Here is a 19,830-nt window from a genome sequence, read left to right as displayed (position 1 = left end):
TGCTTTGTATCTCCCTCCAATTCCCCCCAACTCCCTTCTCCTCTCCATCTCCCAATGCTTTTACATTTTAAATACTTTTCTCTTGCAAGTGCTCAGGGTGATTTTTAAAAATTATATTGTGTAACTGATGACGTTGATGGGAAGCCCTCAGCAGCCCATCAAAATAATACCTCTTAAGGGTAAACAAATGGTCTACTTCTATTCACAATATGGTCCTCCAGATTGGGCGAATGCTTCGGAAGACCAATAAACAAATCAGTAGCTTGTGAAAACATGAGGACATCTAGTAGTTTCGGCTGGTAATTTTCTGGCTTTTAGTTGTGGTAATTTTTGCAGTTTATGCATTCTGGTCAATTGACTGACATCTGTCGTATCCAGAATGTGCATTTGAAGAACCCGCATATACCACCACGTTGAAGAAGAGGAGAGAATTCGAGGTCAGCTTTAGAATCAGAGAGGAACTTGTCTAAGACCCTGAACCCATGAACGCATTCTTATTTACCTTAAATGGTCAGTTCCATTCTGTGTTGCATGTGAAAACCAATGAACTTGACCCAGGCAAGAGCAGAATGTGTTGTCGACCCAATCTGTCGACAGGGCCTTTCCTTTAAAATTTTGCTTTTTTTTATCCCTTGGATTTCAAAGGCTTCATTACAAAATGCCAGTGGTATTATGATCTAACGTTAGAATTTCAGGGCCTCGGGGCGCCTGGGTGGCTCAGTGGGTTAAAGCCTCTGCCTTCGGCTCAGGTCATGATCCCAGGGTCCTGGGATCGAGCCTTGCATCAGTCTCTCTGCTCAGCAGGGAGCCTGCTTCCTCCTCTCTCTCCCTCTGCCTCTCTGCCTACTTGTGATCTCTGCCTGTCAAATAAATAAGTTAAAAAAAAAAAAAAAAGAATTTCAGGGCCTCAAAGGGTAGACTCTGAGATTTTATAAAAGTCCTATCAGCTGCCACCTCTTAGGAACACTCATCAAACCACTGTGTGAATTTGGCTAATGAGTCTTCTTCCTAGCCTTCTGTGTACCTTCTCTGATTTAAGACTCCATTTAGTTTCCCAAGGCTCCAGATTTATAGGCAAGCTTAATTGTTTCCAAGTTTGAGCTTATGTTGGGCGCGTACGGGGCCAAGATCGGGAGCCTTGTTCTGTCTTTAATTTGTATGCCAAATTCCATTTTTCACTGGGCTCTACATTATTGTTCCTTGCTGTGTGTCGTGTGGATAGAGCCAAGACATATTGTGCAGCGCGAAGCTCTGCCCCTGCTCTGGTAAGGTCTTATGATTACTGTTAATACCTTTCTTCATGTATTTCTTCACTTAGGCTAATACACGTAACATTCATATCAAATGTAATCACAAACAGAGTTGCCTGGAAAGCCAATTAGGTAATTAGGTTTTCCCCACTACTTGTGCAAGAGTCAGTTTTAATAAGGCCACATACAGTGTTCATGGGTTATGCATGGGTTGAAATCACAGTTACTAATTGTGTGTGTGTGTGTGTGTGTGTGTTTTAAAGAAAGCTCAATTTGTGGGGCACCTGGAGGGCTCAGTTGTTTGAGTGTCTGCCTCTTGATTTTGGTTCAGGTGGTGATCTTAGGGTTGGAAGATCAAGCATCCCTATCAGACTCTGTACTGGCTGTGGAACCTGCTTAAGATTCTTTCTCTCCCTCTGTCTCCCCCCCGGTATGCATGCACACTCATGCTGTTTCTGTCTCTCAAAAATACCCACAAATCCCTTAATTTCTTAAAGTATTTTTTTTTTTAATCCTGTGGTACAGTAGAGTCACTTGGGGACCTTTAAAAACCTGTTGTTGCCAGGGCTTTACTACAGTCTACTAAAATCAAAATATCTAGGGGAAGGGCCTGGGCCTCCTGTTAAAGCAGCTTGGATCCAGAACCACTAGTTGAAGGAGTGAATGGTTGCAGACTACTACTGCTCATCAATGAGGAAACTTATGTTTGTGGCTCAAACAGCTTAAAGCAATTATGTAACTGGAGAGTTGCAATGCTAAAAGTACCTTTCAAATATGATATTAGAATGTTTCTCATTTTTTTAATGTTTCCCCTATTTTTAAAATGTTTTTATTTTTAGTTTATTTCAGAGAGACAGAGAGAGCACGTGCACCAATATGAATGGGGGAGGGGCAGAGGGAGAAGCAGACTCCCTGCTAAACAGGGAGCCTGACATGGGACCTGATCCCTGGGCCCTGGGAGCAGGACCTGAGCCAAAATCAGATGCTTAACCCACTGTGCCACCCAGGCATCTCTAATGTTTCTCCTATTAATACTCTATTTTAGTCTCCAACTTTAAAATCTTTATTATAAAACATTGTTGCTGAATTCTGTATCCTCTATGAACCCAAGAAGCAAAAAGATTCTTTTCTAAAAAATTTAAAGAAATTGTAATTATTTCACTGAATTGTTTATAGGTTTATTAAATGGTTTTATTTATATTTATTAGTGAGTTTGTGGCAAAATATGTTTTAATTAACTGTTTTCAGCTTTGTTGAGGACTAATTGACAATTAAGAATTGTGTCTCTTTAAGGTGTGAAACTTAATGAGTTGGTATTTGTACACACTGGGAACAATCACCACAATCAAGTTCGTCAACGTGTCTATCCCCTCACAGAGTTAGCCTCTTTTTTGTGCCTGTGGGAAGAACTGCTATGAAAATATACCACCCGAGCATATATTCTTTATTAGAAGTGTGGCACAAGGCTACCCGCGTTCTTAGACTTTAAAATGCACTCAAGTCACGTGGGGATCTTGTTACCAATGTAGATTAAAATCAGTGGGGCTGGGAAGGGGCCTGAGGCTCTGCATGTCTAGCAAGCTCCCCGATGGTATCAATGCCGCCTACGTGACAGCATGTATCTCTAAGTGGATTTTGAAGTTGTTTTTAATACATATGAATTTAGCTTATAAGCTAGCTTGTAATTCGACTGGCCGCGAGCATGGCAGCGAGTGGAATCCCATAAGAAGAGCTTGGCCTCAGCCCACGTATACCACAGTCCTTGACCATAAGGGAACTATTTCCGTCATCCAAACCTCCCTCCGCAGGTGAATTCAGTTCTCCCTGGGGCACAGCCCTTCTGTTGGCTCAAAGTTCATGTTAGGTCTTCAACCTTTGCTGTTTTCAGATCCATTCGGGATTGAGCCATCCTTGTTGAAAGCGGACCCAGTGATCCAATGTGAGCACTCTGTCGCATAAACTGCTCCTTATTCTCGTGTTTTTATAAAGGGCTTCTGTCTGGGCTGGACCCTGTTCTCACACATATAGAAGATGCTTCTGCAGACAATTAGGACGTTTCCACCTTGTGTTCTATAGTAAGGCACTGCCCTCAGCATCACCCAAGTGTATGTTATTTGGGGTTTAACACACGCTGATTCGTACTAATAAATATTGTAAGTCTCCCCCCCCCAAAAAGATACATACTCATTTAGGATCACTGTGTCTTTGCAGTGAGTTGACTCCATGATCATGTAATGTTTTTCTTTAAGGTGGGTAATATTCCTTCTCCTGATGTTTCTTTGTTTGATATTAATATTCCCACTCAGACTTATTTGGATTATGTTTTTCTATCCTTTCTTTTTGGCCTATCTATGCCTTTACCATTTTCTCATGGTAAGAACAGTGACAACTTTCTTTAAAACTTTCTACATTTTACAGAAGAGCAGAATATAGGGTTTTTCTGATTTCTGAAAGTAAAATCTCAGTGTTAATATGCTTTCAGTCTCTTTATGCTTTCGGCGAGGGTCAGGACCCTTCTTTCTGCAGAGACAAAGTAATTTGCTGTGTTAAAATGCTTAGTTTTCAAGGTGTTTGCAGCCTCGTTTGTATATATGTTAACGATTTACTTAAAACCAGTTACTTTCATTTCCCATGAAGGCCGAAACAAACTACTACAAGTGTGGTGGCTTAAAACAAAGGAAATATATTCCCTACAGTTCTGGAGGCCGGAAGTCCAAACTCTGAGTGCCGGCAGCGCCGTGCTCCTGGCAGAAGCTCTGGGGGAGGATCCTTGTTTGCGTCTTTCAGCCTTTGGTGGCTTCTAGCTTCCCTTGGCTTCTGGCCACCTTCCTCCACTCCCTGCCTCTTTTTTTTTTTTTCAAGATTTCTTTATTTGAGAGAGAGAGAGAGCAGGGGGAGGGGCAAAGGGAGAGGAAGAGAGAAAATCCAACCAGAGTCTCCACTGAGCCAACACAGGGCTTGATTGTAGGACTCTGAGATCATGACTTAAGCTGAAATCAAGAGTCAGATGCTTAACTGCCACCCAGACACCCCGCTCTGCCTCTGTCTTACCTTTTCCTCTGTCTGTGTGTCTCATCTCTCTCAGTCGTTTCCTTACAAGAACACTCACAATGGGATTTACAGCTCACCCAGATAAGCCGCGGTAATCTCATTTCAGAATTCTAAATGGACCCAAGGCCTCTTTGCCTTATGAAAATATATCTCAAAGACCCTTTTTCCTTATAAAGTAACATTTACAGGTTCCAAGTCTTAGGACCTAATGTCTTTGGGTGGGAATATTCAGCCTACTTCCCAGTGTTATTTTACTTTTAGAGTATACAAACTTTTCTTGAACATCACTGTTCCTGACGGTTAATAGTTCCAGAGGCATTCCATAGTTGAAAGGAAGGCCAGTATGCAGGGCTCTTTGATATGGGTTTTAATGGATAAAAATCATAATAATAAAGTGAAAACTCACTGAATATTTACGGTGCGCCAAGCCGGAGACAACATCTTTAAAGCCTGGCTACTAGAAAGATCGTGGTAGTGCCAGCAGCAGTCAAATACCTGGGAGCCTGTTAGGAATGCATGATCACATCTGCTCGGTCAGAATCTGCATTTTAGCAAGATTCCTATTGATTTGCTTGAACATGAAGCTTTGACAAAGTTCTTTTCTGTATTAGTGCCTTTAACACTCATCATTATTGTAGGTATTATTGTCAGCACCTGTTTCACAGATGATGAACACAAGACTTAGAAAGTTTGGGTAACTTGCTCAAAGCCACTGAGTCAGCAGGGGTGGACCCTATGATCTCGGCCAGATCTGCCTTTCGCACCTGGTACCATTAACCCTGCCTGATGTCCTGCCTCTTCATACAGCAAGCGATGGCTGTTGACTCATTAGAAACACAGGGAAAGCTACTTTCTGGCAGCTCTTTAAGTCCCTAGACTTTTAGTGTACTCCAGGCTTTTCCATGCTAGTTAGTTACTTAATACCGTCCTACTGGGTTCCCTCAGAAAAGCTTTTCTGGATAGTATCATCTTGGATAAATTCTATGGATCTGCTAAAAGGAGCAGTTAGTCAATTGCTTGCATGTTGATCAACGAAATGACTTTTATTTTGTAGGAAATGAAAATGCCAATTAGAATCGGAACAGGAGTGGAACCCTTGCCATCTACTTCCCGCTCATTTGCGTAGATAAGAAAGAGGACAGGCAGGCACTGCCCAGAAGAGAGTGGGATCTTGCCAGTGGTCTATGAACACACTTACGAGGGCTCTGGGGCACTTTCTGTCTCTCAGCAACTTTGTATTGACTGAGTTAAATGAATCACTTCTCAGGAAGTGATATGAGCTGGGATGCTTCTTAGATGACATGAGTGTTCCCTTCACTGTCCTTTGCTCAAAAATGGTTTTCCTGGGGCGCCGGGGTGGCTCAGTGGGTTAAAGCCTCTGCCTTCAGCTCAGGTCATGATCCCAGGGTCCTGGGATTGAGCCCCGCGTCAGGCTCTCTGCTCCTTGGGGAGACTGCTTTCTCCCCTCTCTCTCTGCCTGCCTCTCTGCCTACTTGTGATCTCCGTCTGTCCAATAAATAAATTTTTAAAAAATCTTTTAAAAAAATGGTTTTCCTTGCAGACCTCCTTCCATCAAAAATTGTGGTCATGAATTCTCCACATCATGTTTATTAACAAAAACACCATTCTTCAAACAAATATTCATGAAGAATTATCAATCCTTATTTGTAAACATTGCATTGTAGACTTATTTTATTCATTGGGGATGACAGTAGGGCAAAAACTCGCTCTGCCAAGTCAGCCTATAGGTGTTTTACCCACAGTGTCTCATTTAAGCCCAGAACAACCCTCGAGGTTAAAAAGTAATATCTTCCTTTTACATAAGAGAATATGAAGAGGCTAAGAAGCTCACTTTGCTGCAGGCCAAGATGAAACGTCCACTAAATGGTGGAGTGCTCCTGGCTCTCAAGCTCATGGACATTCTCTGGGAGCTCAGGATTCAGTCCCACAGCTCCTTCATTAATCTGAGCTAGTTAGTCCTCATCAGCTTGCCCTGAAAGTCAGCTTGGACACAAGTGCTTCTATGTCGGTTACTCCTTGACTTTCATGTTCACTCAGGTCAAAGAGCCTACATGGCTCATTTCTTAGACGTGCTTTGGCCTTGCGGAGTCTCAGCCACAGGTTCCTTGTTAACTCTAGGAAAAGTAATCTTAGGATCACTCACTCAAGGAAAAGGCTGTTTTTACATGTGATAGAGGAAAAGAAGACAGTTGCAATGGTACATGTCATTAAAAACATAAAATCCCTGATGATGAAACTCTTCAGTTGAAGACACTCCCATGAGTTCAGCTCACTCCTCACTCACATGCTGCTGCTTATAGTTGAGTTTTCTCAGATCGGAGATGCACAGAGTCTTCATTCAAGTGTTTGTCTTTTATACAAAGAGTTCACATTGAACAAAATGAGTACACAATTTTTGGAGGCATTGCTGATGATGAGAATGACAGGTCCCTTCTGGAATGGCTTGATGCTGTGGTAGAGCTGAGGCTTTGATGTATTATGAAGTGAGCCCACAGCCAAACAGTTTGGAATCCTTCCCCACCGGAGAAGATTCATATTAAAGATGGGGAAATGATCTTACAGCAGAAATTACAGTTGAAAGTTCACCTTACTTGTATTCCCCTAAGTATGCAAAAATGTGATGTGAATTAAATCACCCTGAAAGGAAAAAGAACGCACACATTTATCTGAGGCAAGCAATATGAGTCTATATGCTGTACAACTCATTGTTTAGACGTATTTTAAAGCCATGTAACAAGTTAAGAAAATGCAACTAAGACCAAGTTCTTTAGCCATTAACCTTTTAGTACAATTTGAGCAATAATTGTATTATCTGTTTTTGAATTTATAATAAGAATTGCAACCTGGCTGGTTTTTCTTTGTCCCTGAAGATTCATTTAAAATTGGCTTAAATATAATCTTACTTGCAGTGTGAAGCCCAAAGCTTCTTGCAATTTAATGGATGATTCTTGGCTGCTTACGGCTCAGTCAACTCTGGCTTTGATTTCTTGATCTTCTGTTTAGTACCTGTACTCAGTGCTTTCTTCTCCATCTCTGTAGTTTTTTCCTTAATTTTTCCAGCACTGATGGCTTATGGTTGCTGTGCACAGTAGATTTTTGCTGATGAGTTGGGTTATATGGTGGTAGGATAACAAAGTACAGCATATATTAGAAATTAAAATCAAACAGATATTGCTGCTATAAACATGTTTTAGTCACATTTCTTTTTTTTTTTTTTTTTTAAAGATTTATTTATTTATTTGACAGAGATTACAAGTAGGCAGAGAGGCAGGCAGAGAGAGAGAGAGGAGGAAGCAGGCTCCCTGCTGAGCAGAGAGCCCGATGCGGGACTCGATCCCAGGACCCTGAGATCATGACCCGAGCCGAAGGCAGCGGCTTAACCCACTGAGCCACCCAGGCGCCCACATTTCTATCACACCTACTTTCTTGCCTCCCACCAGCATTCTCACTCACCACTCCAACCCTCTAATTCTTATTGATTTCTGACATTATTTCTTTGAATAGATTTCTCCTCTCCTTCTGGTACTTCCATTGTGCATATGTTGACCTGTTTGCTAATGCCCACCTTTCTCTGAGGCTCTGTTCATTTTTCCTATTTCTTTTTTCTCTTTGTTCTTCAAATTTCATCATCTCTATTGATCTGTTTTCAAGTTTTCAGATTCTTCCATCAGATCAATTTGTTTTTGCACTCTGTTAAAGGTTGAATTGTGTGTATAAAGTCCTAAACCTCCAGTAGCAAAGAGTGTGACCTTATGTGGAAATAGGCTTGTTGTAGATGTCATTAATTAAGATGAGGTCATGGTGTGATAGGGTGGGTCCTTAGCCAATATGTGTGGTGTCCTCATAAAGAGGGGACTTTTGAACATAGATACATGCCACAGAGAGAACATCACGTGAAAGTGAAGGCAGGGACTGAGGTGATGCAGAAGTCAAGGAACAGATTGCCAGCCAACCACCAGCCAACCACCAGAATCTAGGAGAGAAGCATGGAGCAGAGTTTCTCTTTCATAACCCTCAGAAGAAACCAACTCTGTCAACACATTGATCTCAGACTTCTAACCTCTAGAACTTGGGACAATAACTTCCGTTGTTTAAGCTTCTCGGTTTTTGATATATATATATTTTAAGATTTTATTTATTCATTTGAGAGAGAGACAGAGAGAGTACAAGCAGGGGGAGAGGCAGAGGGAGAGGGAGAAGCAGGGATATCTTGTTAAGGAAGCCCTAGCAAATGAATACACACTCTTTTAGTAATTTTCCCCCCTCATTTTAGCATTGTGTTTTTCAACTCCATAATTTCTGTTTGATTCTTTAAACAATTTCTGTCTTCTTATTAGTATTCTCTACTCAATGAATTTCTTAATGAATTTTTATATCTTGCTTTAGTTGTTTAAATAGAGTTTTCTTTATTGATTTAACATACTTTCAATAGCTGCTTTGAAGGCTTTGCTTTTAAAGTCCAACATCTGGATCCCCTCAAAGGCAATTTCTATTGTTTGCTCTTTTCTTCTGGATATTGGTTAAGTTTCCTGTTTCTTTGCATGCCTTATAATGTTTTTCTTGAAAACCAGACAGTTTTAGATAATAAATTGTGACAAATCTTGGTACTGACTCCACCTCTCCCCCACAGCACTTATTTTTGCTGTCTGTCTTGTCACTTGTTTATTTGTTTAGAGACTTGGCTGAATGCATGCTGTGCAGTCTATTTGCTCAGGAGCATGTAGGCTCTGAAGTCCCTGCTTTGTTTTTTTTGTTTTTGTTTTTGTTTTTTTTCCCCTCCTTGTTTTTGTCTTCGAGTGTGGCTACCTAAGATATTTCCTGAGCCAGCTCCTGAGTCATTGGATGAAGGCTGCGCTTGAGCTCCTCAGCCAGTTAGAATTTCCTGATTGTATGTGTATGTAAGGCTTTATCATTGCGTGTCTGTGTGGCTTGGAGACAGTGTTCACAGTTTAGGGATTTTATAGTTTTGTTCCACATTCTGTCAAGGTCTAGACATTTGCAACCCCCCTCTCTAGTCACCACTGAGAAGGTTCAATTTTGAGCATGCACACAATTTTCCAGATCACCCAGAAGGAGTGCCATTTAGTTTTAATTTAAGCTTCCTAAATTTTGTCTCTGGGTCAAAAGAGCTTATTTTTTAGTAAGTGTTTGGTCAGTGAACCACTAAGGCTTCTGCCCTTTGCTGATGCTTTTCTGTGTGGATTAGGGAATACTTTATCCCACATCTTGCTCTGATAGCTCCCTGAGTGGTTGCAATCTCTTCTGTGCATACAGTCTTTCCAACACCCAGAGTTGAGATCCTTGCATTCTCCTTCAATCTTTCCTTGGCTTTGTTAACCTTCTGTGCTTGTCCATTTTATTTGTTTTACTATCATGGAACTATGGGTTCTTCTTAAGTACTTACCACCAATATCTGCATTGCTTTTTACACTTTGGTATGCAATTCTTCATGCTCTGTTCCAAATGAATACCTTAATATAGCTATATCTAGATTTATATCTATATCTGTATGTATGTATGTATGTGTAAAGTAATAGGTATATTAGCTCATTTAATCCTTAAGCAACCACATGATACTGGTATTTTAGCTTTCCCATTTTATACACGGGTCACTGAGACTTTTTCAAGGTCATGTGAATGGCATATGAAATATCATGAGTCTGGCTGCCATACTGTCTCTCATGATGGGTGAGTGGGCCCAACCCATCTTGAAAGAACCCACTCAAGACAGAAGCTTCCTGAGATGAAGGAACTGTAGGCTGTGAGGAAGGAGAGCTGAGTAGGTCTATCACAGAGGTCAGGAAGGAGGACATTGCCTAGTGAGTAGAGGAGAAGAGTGAAAGAATGAACCACACTCTTTAGCCCACTGGAGGCTTGTGGATAATGGGTCAGACCTGAGTAAATAAAGAGGAGAGGTTTTGAATTAAATATAGTATTAGACCCTAACTCTAATGACAAAATAATTGGAATTCAAGAAGGCAACACTGAATTTCTCTCTTTGTCTGATTTCTGTCTGTATCAACTGATGGATTGATTCAAAAGTTGGACTGAAGGAAATTTAAGATACATCATTGTTTCAACTATTTGCAAATAAAACTGGTTGGAGAATGAGGCTTCTGTTGTGACCCCACAGAGCTTTGCCAAATGTTATCCCAGAATCACCTCCCCCACTTAATCACAGGCAGTATTAGACAACTGCTCTGCTATTCAAGAAGTAATGAGGGCAGCAGAAGAGACAAGTGAGGGCTTATCTTAATGGACGTTCTTCCACCTGGGCATGAGAAGAGTGCAGAATGTGTGCCCTTAATAGTTACCTGAATGAAGGTGTTAAAACAAAATGACTAAAAAATAATGGATTCTTCCACAAATACTAGCAAAAGGCAGGGACACAAATGTGGACAGAATATCTTTTGAAGGACAATGGTTTGTTGGTGTAAAATAAAGCATTTCCTGAAACAGGAGCTCAGCCCATTCCACATTTCAGGGGATATTTTCACATGAGATCTTTTGTACCCTTCTCTCATATGAAGGGAGGACACATAGCACTAACTTGTTTCTATAGTTTCTTCTCATTTATTTATTTCACTTCATTATTTATTTATGCTATTTATGCTTTCCCCCATTCCAGTTCTCCTACTGATTGCAATGCTGTTCAAGTTAATCTTCATAAATAAATTATTCCAACAATGGATTAAGTAGAAATTAGTTGACATAATTGTGCATCTGTTTTGGTAACTACAGAATGTGATGTTAAGTATTTTATACTAACATAAGCTCTCAGTTTCTCTGATCATTAAAATTCTCTAAATAGTAATAAATCACATCCTCCACGTTATCCTTAAGGTTCCGTTAAAGTCCATGAATTTCAATAAAGAGTGATGAAGGGAAATGAAGAGTTCTTAGCAAGACTCCTGTATTGGATACAATAAAATGGAAAACACACACACTCAGCTCCCTTTCTTAATGAAAGTATTTTTCATTCCCATCAGTAGGCCATTTTTCTGCTTTAATTTTGACGGACTTCCCAATACAGCAAAATTGGATATAGCCATTTAAAGCAATTCAACCCTTGAAAATTGGTAACTCCCTTCTGTTCTATAATTCAAAATAATTTTTGGGTTCAAATCCATCTCAAGGCTAAAACAATTTATTTCAAAGATTTGTTGCATGGGGAGGATTCTTTTTTATTTTTTTTCAGTTTTATTTATTTTTTATTTTTTTTATATACATGTATTTTTATCCCCAGGGGTACAGGTCTGTGAATCGCCAGGTTTACACACTTCACAGCACTCACCAAAGCACATACCCTCCCATGGGGAGGATTCTTGATCATTGCCTTTCCCCTTTTCTCTCTCATCTTTCATTTTCTCCCTTATCTTTCCTACTGTCTTTCCTGTTTGAACTCTTCTCCCTTCACCCTCTCCCTTCACCCCTTTAGCAGATTCAGACTTACAAGATCTTCAGTTCCCAAGACCCTGAAGAGAGAGTCTTTTCTCCCAAGAATTCCAAAAAAGCCTTTGGAAGACTTTGTCTGGGCTGACACAGGTTACACGCCCATGAATGTTAAGTGATGTGAAGCACGTGGCTCTGATGGGCCGGTTTGGTTTTGATCTAGAACTGGAAGGTAGGGTGGTAAGTCATGGGCACTGAGCAATAGGAAAAAATGGTGCCTGAAAGCCTCAGAAGTTTTTTCTTACTAAAAAAAGGAAGGAAGGATCACTGACAAGAAAGAACAATAGACTATCTCTACAGTTTGTGTGCGTGTATCCCTGCACTGTTTACCTAAGTGATATGCTAAGAAAGCCTTTTCATGATACAAGTTTGTAATATTTTTTCTGTTTTTATAGTTATATTTAATATGATAAGAATTTGTTTTTGGTGTGAAATAGAGCTATCTTTTGAACCCATTTCCCAGAAACTATTGCGTAATTTATCATTCCTCAACTGATTTTTAATGGATATTATTTTTGAAATCTAAACTGCCATTTGTACACACAGAGCAAATAGAGGACAGATCTCTCCACTATTTGTTACAATGCACCCCATGTCATGAGAGCTCTACAGCTTCTCTAGGTAGCCCCCTGAATTAGCTCTCACAGCCCCTAAGGAATCAATCTATAGATCCCAGTAGCCAAGAGCTCAACTTGAAATCTCCTGTGCCAGCAGACCAGTGTCATGGCCACATTTGGATAGCCAAGGACCTTTTATATTTTATACATTCATTTTTTTAAATCCATGAGTTATTTAAAAAAAATGTGTAAATGTGCAGCACATACTCACATTCTTCAACTTAAAATAGGTGTATGTATAAGTTTTTTGACCAACTCCAGCAAATCATATCTGTTGGGAGCAAAGATATTTCCTTTAGATCTTTTAGGACATAAGAAATTAATTTAAAATACAAATATTAGGTAGATATTTTATGATGGAAATAGCACTAGGTATAAAGTTAGAGAACTCCTACTCATTATCTGCCTGACCTTGGGCTGGTTACCTAACTTCTAAGCATTGGTTTCCTCATCTATAAAGTAAGGGTAATACTGTGACTTACAAGGTTATTTGGAGATTAAATGAGACTTATTGAATATCCATTACCAATCTGGCAGTATGCTAACATGGCTGAGTCAATGCTTAATTAGTTGTAACTCATCTTTAGAGCCTGCAAAATTGCTTTCACATATTGCTATAGCCAAACTCTCTCAATATAGGAAACAACCGCACATTGCTTCGTTGTGTTAATAAAACATTCCCCGCATCTGTTCTAGTGCTGTCTATGGTGCTAGTCAAATCCAAGCCCATGAATTCCAAGATTTAATGGAGGACAAATAACTTGACAAAATTGTAAATGCCTGCCTCATATTAGAAGCTTCTCAAATGTATGTTATTTTAAAATGCAATCAAGACAATTGAAATAGGTGTTGAAAAATGTGCTATACTTGGTATATTTGGCTGTACTTCCTATGGAAGAATTAGTTTTAAAGCTCACAACAGTCATGTGTCTGCAGGGTTCATGCAAAGAGGTTTATTTTATTTTGTTCTCTTTTTTTTCTCCTATTTTGTAGCTGTTTTGAAACAAGCTTTCCTCTTCCATATCTATCATCTCTCCTTGAAAACATTCACAACTCCATTTTAGCGACAGGAGTATTCTTGGGGCTTTTAATGGTTTCCGGCCAGTGGTCCCTTTACTCTGGGAATCTTCACTGGAGCTGTTTCATTTTTGGAAGGGTAAAAGCTGTACCACTTAAGTGTTGTTTTATATTCCATTAGATACACACTCACATTTTCAAGGCAAAATTATACATATGGGTGTTCTTCTGTTTTAAAATGCAAGGTGGATATAAATGTGAGTTTGGTATTTTTAGATCTCTTTTGCGGGGTAAAGATTCTAGGGTGGCCCCCAAGATCCCTGCCTCCTGGTGTTCTCTTTTATGTAGTTAGGACACATTATTTGATTCCAACCAATGGAATGTGGCAAAGGAGATGGGATGTTTGTGATTACATGAGCACCACATATTCTGTGGTGGTCTTTCATAAAACTTAGCACTGTCTTGTGGAGTCTTGCTGGCTTTGAAGAAGCAAGCTTCCATGGAGTGAGGCTACCTTGTTAGGGAAATCCACATGACAAGGAACTCTAGGAAGTCATTAGAAGCTGAGAGCACTTTCTGACCTATAAAATAAGCAAATGAGGCCTTTGGTCCCACAGCTATAAGGAAAAGAACCTACCAACAGCCTGAGAGATTGTGGAAGCAGATCATTCCCCAGTTGAACTCTGGTGAGACCATAGCCAGCCAACATCTTGACTTTAACATCAGGAGATCCTAAGTCAGAAGACCTAGTTAAGTTGTGTTTTGACTCCTGACCTCAGAAAATATCTATAGAAACTATAGACAGTTAGTAGGTGCTGTTTTAAGCTACTAAATTTGTGGTTATTGATTATGCATCAACACATCTTTCCCCAAATTTGTCACCAGATCATTTGCTCCATTGTTAGCATCTAATCAATGAGTTGAAGTAAGGAATGGTGTTGATCCATAATATAATGAAAATTGTTGCTCTCACAGGATAAATAGTAAGCCCACATTTAAGGGCCAGGGATAGAGTAGATACTGCATGAAGCACTGGCTTGGGATTCAGGTTCTGGGTTCTAGGCACAACTCTGATGTTTCTTGTAATTCCAGTTCCTCGACTGTCCCCCTACTATCTGTACAACTAAAAAATGAAATGTTTAAATAAATTTTAAGTTTTGTTGTGGCTACACATTTGTTAACAACTTTAAAATTATAGCTCTAGGAATTACAGCTTTATTACCTCTATTAACTATTAAATGAAACTCTTGTTTGCTTTGGAATTCCAAGTGCTCATAAATGTTTGTTTGGGATTCAAAAGGCCTTATTAAATGACTTAAGAGAGCACATTAGCTTCTGATTGGAAACCAGTGGATTAATTTCAAAATATTTTTTCGTCTCATCTGTTTTGTTAACCTGGAAGATCTACCAGCTATTACAATTTAGATATAGCTTGTTAAGTACTGATTTTCTTAATACATTATTGTATTAAAGAAAAGTGATATCATTTCTTTCCAAGCTGAAAAGCTGGAAATGTTTGACCTTTATCCATTCCCTGTCAAAAGAAAGAAAGAAGAGGAAAGAAAAGGAAAGGAAAGAAGAGAGGAGGGGGGAAGTGGGGGAGGGCAGGAGAGAGGAGAGGAAAAGAAAGGAAGGAAAGGGAATACAAAATTTAACTTGGATCCATACAAGGAGTTTACAAATCAGTTAATCCCATCCATTTTATTCTTTGAAAAAAATAGTTCATGTATCATAATTAGAATAGGGACTCTTGATTGCCTTACTTGTGTTATATGTTTGTGTAAGAGATCCTGTCCAGTAGGTGTCAGCAAAGTAATCTTAAAAATAATCATGGGGGCTTCTTATATTAGCTTCTAACTACTTTTAGGTAAGTTATAAGAACATTCCTCTGTGCAGAAGAAGGTGTTATTTCAGTGTATCTACAGCTAGAAAGAAGGAAAAGGAAAGAAAGGAAAAAGAAAGAAAGAAAGAAAGAAAAGAAACTTTTGATTTTAAAAAAAGTGCTATTCTTTTCTCTCCCATGTGATAAAAAACCCATTCTGAAATATAAAATTTTTAAAAATGGAAAAGTTCTGAAACAAACAGCACAACCCTGTATCAACATCATTTGGAAGTATACAGCATATGAGAGGAAAACAGACCTAATGTGTAGAAGGCTAATCTAAAGTGAACCACGGTCAGGGTTGTGGGAAAGTCCAGCAGAGCCAGAGGGGTTTCCTGTGGGAAGCGGGAGGGTGGGTGTAGGAGATGAAAGCTGCTTTCTCAGGGGAGATGTGTAGACTCCGAGGGCATCCACATTCTGGGGGAGGGTTTGGGTAAAAGCTAGTGTGTCCACCAGTTCACAGGGCTAGGAGGTGGAGCAGAGCAGAACACAAAAACAGGAAGATGAAGGGAAGAGAGGCAGAGTGGGAATGGGAAATTCATGTCTTTTTTTTTCTTACTTTTTGTGAGTTTATGTTAAAATATAATATAGGTCAAGAAAGTGTACATGTTGTAACTGAGGAACCCAATGAATATATATGCAAATATTAATATGTAGTATATAAATATAGAGCAATAAAGATAGAATTTGCTCTGCTGGCAGCTAGACTGGAAAGGGAACACTGAGAAATGGAGAGAAATCAGTTTTTCAAAAGGTGTTGCACGTTAACTTGCAAAAATAGATAAATTGGACCAAACCAAGTCAAGCCAAACTCTGAGCTCCATCATAGACCAAATTCAAATTTCTTCCTCCAGCTCATGGAAATCTTTGCGTTCCAACATAAGACTATAGATACTGATTGAATAGTTACTCCAAAAGGACTCCTGTGATCTGCAGATAAGATGCCTGGCTGATCCAGAAATTCCGGTCTTAGTGATTCTGTCAGGGTTTGGAAGTATCTGCTTGTGGATTTACTTTGCATTTCCCCGATGATCAATGATGTTGAGCGTCACTGCACACATTCATTACCCTATTGGATTTTTTTTTGGGGGGGGGGAGGCAAAGTGCCTCTTTAGTCTTTTGTGCATTATTCCATGCATTGTCTATATTTTCCTAGTAGGTTTGTGGGAGGGATTTGAGATCTAGTTTTCAGTTAGATCTATACTTGAATCCTGGCTTTGTTAATTGCAAGCTGTGTGTTATTAGACTGGGTAGACCACCAGTCTACTACGAGGGAGCTTAAGAGAACACATGTTTTAAACAGTCTCACGTACCATTTCAATGCTGACATGAAACATCATTCTTTGTTAGGAACAAAGCAAGTTCCAAAAAAAATATCTACCTGGCAGAGCTCCATGAGATTTTTCTTTACTGAACCCTGAACACATTTGTTCTGAATATTTGCTCCCTAACAATCTGTAAAAGTTTCTGATGCTCTGTGAGGTTGTAGCAGCTCCTGTCCTTCTCCCTCAGGTCTGTCTTCCTCCTCACTTCTGCTGATCAAGAAACCGAGGTTAAGAGATGCGGAACAATTTGTCTGAGGTCCCCCATTACTAGTAACTAGTAAGTTGAATAACCCAGTTCTGCTAGGTCCAAAGGCAGCCGACTTGCAATGTGCTAAACCATGCTGCCTTTTGATGAAGTCTTAAGGTTTCAGTTAGAAAAGGATATTGTTGAGCTACTGCTAAGTTTTAGACACATTAAGGCCTTGAAAGAACATGCTGTGGCCTCTAGTCCTTATGCCAAGTCTTCTTTCCTAAAATTTGCATTATGGAAATACTAAAAATCACATGTGTGCTGATTGACTACTATGGGTGTGAGGGATACAGTGATGAGGAAGGCAGACATAATTCCGGCCTGCATGGAGTTCACTATACACAGCTATTGCAAAGGAGCTTGACAAGGCTCAAAGATCGGTGATACGATAGATGTATACCTGTGATTTTGGGGGGCATGAATACAAAACCAAGGACTGGTGAGCTCAGGTTCCTATCCCTTCTTACCTCTTCAGAGACCTTACTCAACTGATAGTTCCAGATAATTCTTTCCTATCTACTGGCTCCTTCTCATCAGAATTAAACACCCAACCCTTTCCTCTCTTTAGATGAACCTGGTACCAAGAGAAAACGTCTTTCCATGACTTAGCATCCTCCTTCAGCTCCCAATCAAATCACTTCCCCTCAAGAGCACACTTTCCTCCCCCTTCCTCATTTGCACCCCGTTTCCAGCATACTCACGGTGCTGTTGCTACTGGTTTTCCTGAAACAATGGTGGTGGTTCTGCATTTGAAGAATGCTTCTCAGGCTTCAGCTTTGTCATTTCTTAGCATTGATGGTGGCTGCCTCTATTTTTCTTGATGATTTTCCTTCCCCCATTCTTTCCTTGACTTCTGAGTCTCCCTGGGGGTACCTTGCCTTCTGGTTGTCTCCCAGAGAACTGTCCTAGAGGTCCTCTCTCCATATACTCTCCCCAGGCGTCTACTCCATGATGACACTACCTGAGTCTATCTCCAGCATAGACTACTCACAACTGAAATCCAGATTTACATATCCAACTGGCCATTGGACATCTCCATGTAGACAGCGGACTGAGCATCTCAGAGTCCACATATGTAAAGTTAAATTAATTATCCCCACCCTGTTCTGCTTCTCTGTTCCCAAAGCAATGAGTGGCACCCACATTCCAAGAAACTGAGCCATCCTGAATTTTCCTCCCTCATTTCCCACATCCGGCCAGTCACAAATTTTACCTCCTCCACCTCTCACACCTTTCCATCCCTTGTTATTTCTTGCCTTCTTTACAGATATTGACTCCTAAGTGGTCTTCTGACCATCAATATTGTTCCCAACCAAACTGATTTTCCTCATAGCAGATGGAGTTATCTTTCTGAAAAGCAAGTTGATCACGTCCCTGCTCTGTTTAGAACAGAGTTCTAAAGAGTTCAATAGCTGCCCATAATCCTCAGGAGCAGTTGCAGGCCCTTTAACCTGACTTGGGAAGTCATTTGTCTGCCCCTGACTTACCTCTCCGTCTCATCTCTCACCACTCTGCTCCTCTGGACTCTGCACTGCAACCATAGTAACCTGATTTCTGCTTCCCAGCTCTGCTCTTCTTTCTCTCGCCCTTGGGTTTTTCTCTGTTGTCAAACTCATCTCTTATCCCACGCTTTATCATCTTGCTGACTCCTGTTCACTCCAGTTCTCTCTCGACTCCCACTTCCCCTGGAAGTACTCCGCCTCTTCCCCAGCCGGCTGGAGTTAAGTGACTCATCCCTTTGTCTTTACAGCTCCTGAACCTCTTCAGCCCACAGCTACTTTGCTGCGAATTAACTTAACGCCTGTGTGATTAGCCATGAGGACACGAAGAGACTCTTGTGTCAAATCCACCGTTTCCCACCTAGCATCTAGCACAATGTAGAAATCATGCTAAAGAATTACAGTCACATTAAAACTGGTCAGATATTTCCGTAAAAACTTTTCTTGAGTCAAACATAAGTGTTCCTTAAGCTGGGAGGAAGTGCTTCCGTTTAGTGGTGTTGCCCCAACATGACTGCCTTCTGGCGTCTGCCATCCCCCTCCTTTGGGGCTCCTCTTTACCCTTGGTCTTCTCCAAGTCGTTCACCATTAGAAATACGTGTGGCAAATTACAGCACAAACAAATTAGTGTATTTTTACATTCTCAGAAACAAAATGGGAGGGAGACAGTATTCTCCATCTTCAGAATTTCACATGAGCAGCACAGAAGTGCCAGTCATCAGCAAAATCCCAGCTGCATTTCAGCTCTCTCCCTTGCTGGGGGATTGGAGGCTCTTTGGTTTCTCTTTTGAGAAAAATCATTCCATAAAGGATGAGGTACCAAAAATGTTGTAAGATCTGGTCTCTGATGGTGACACCAAGCTTTGTGCTGTGGACAAGTTCCCTGTATGTGTATGCGTGCACATGTGTGGTGTCACATAATTGCATTACTGCACTGGCACTTAAATCTCCAAGAATTTGATCTTTAACAGTTAGTAACAAGGTTCCTCTCCTTAACTTTAGCTTCCTTGTAATTTCCAGTTGTGACTGTTCACATTTTTCCTCAGATCAGAACTTCCCAAAGATTTTTCTATGGAAACTAGTCCCTTAATACTAGGCTGTTACACTAGACAAGCCCCTTCATCTAGACCCCATGTGAGGATGAAGGTCCTGTATTTAATATGATTGAGGGCTGCGTGTTTGCTTTCGTTTTGGAGAGTCGCAAGCCACATTCGCCTAACACAGGCTCTGTGAAGTTCATAGGCATCTGTTTAACTCAGCATTTCTTATTCATATTAACCACAGAAGCCTTTTTCCTTAAATTTATTAATTTTCTGCAGAGTGCAGTTTGAGAAATATTGGTTGGACCCCTTTGGTCTTTTAATTTCTTTTTTTAAATATATATATTTTTTTAAGATTTTATTTATTTGTCAGAGAGAGAGAGAGAGAGTGCGTGCACGCACAGGTAGGCAGAGTGGCAGGCAGAG

The sequence above is a fragment of the Mustela lutreola genome, chromosome 5, assembly GCF_030435805.1.
Source record: "Mustela lutreola isolate mMusLut2 chromosome 5, mMusLut2.pri, whole genome shotgun sequence".
NCBI classification, from domain to species: Eukaryota; Metazoa; Chordata; class Mammalia; order Carnivora; family Mustelidae; genus Mustela; species Mustela lutreola.
Note: the sequence above shows the minus strand (reverse complement) of the source record.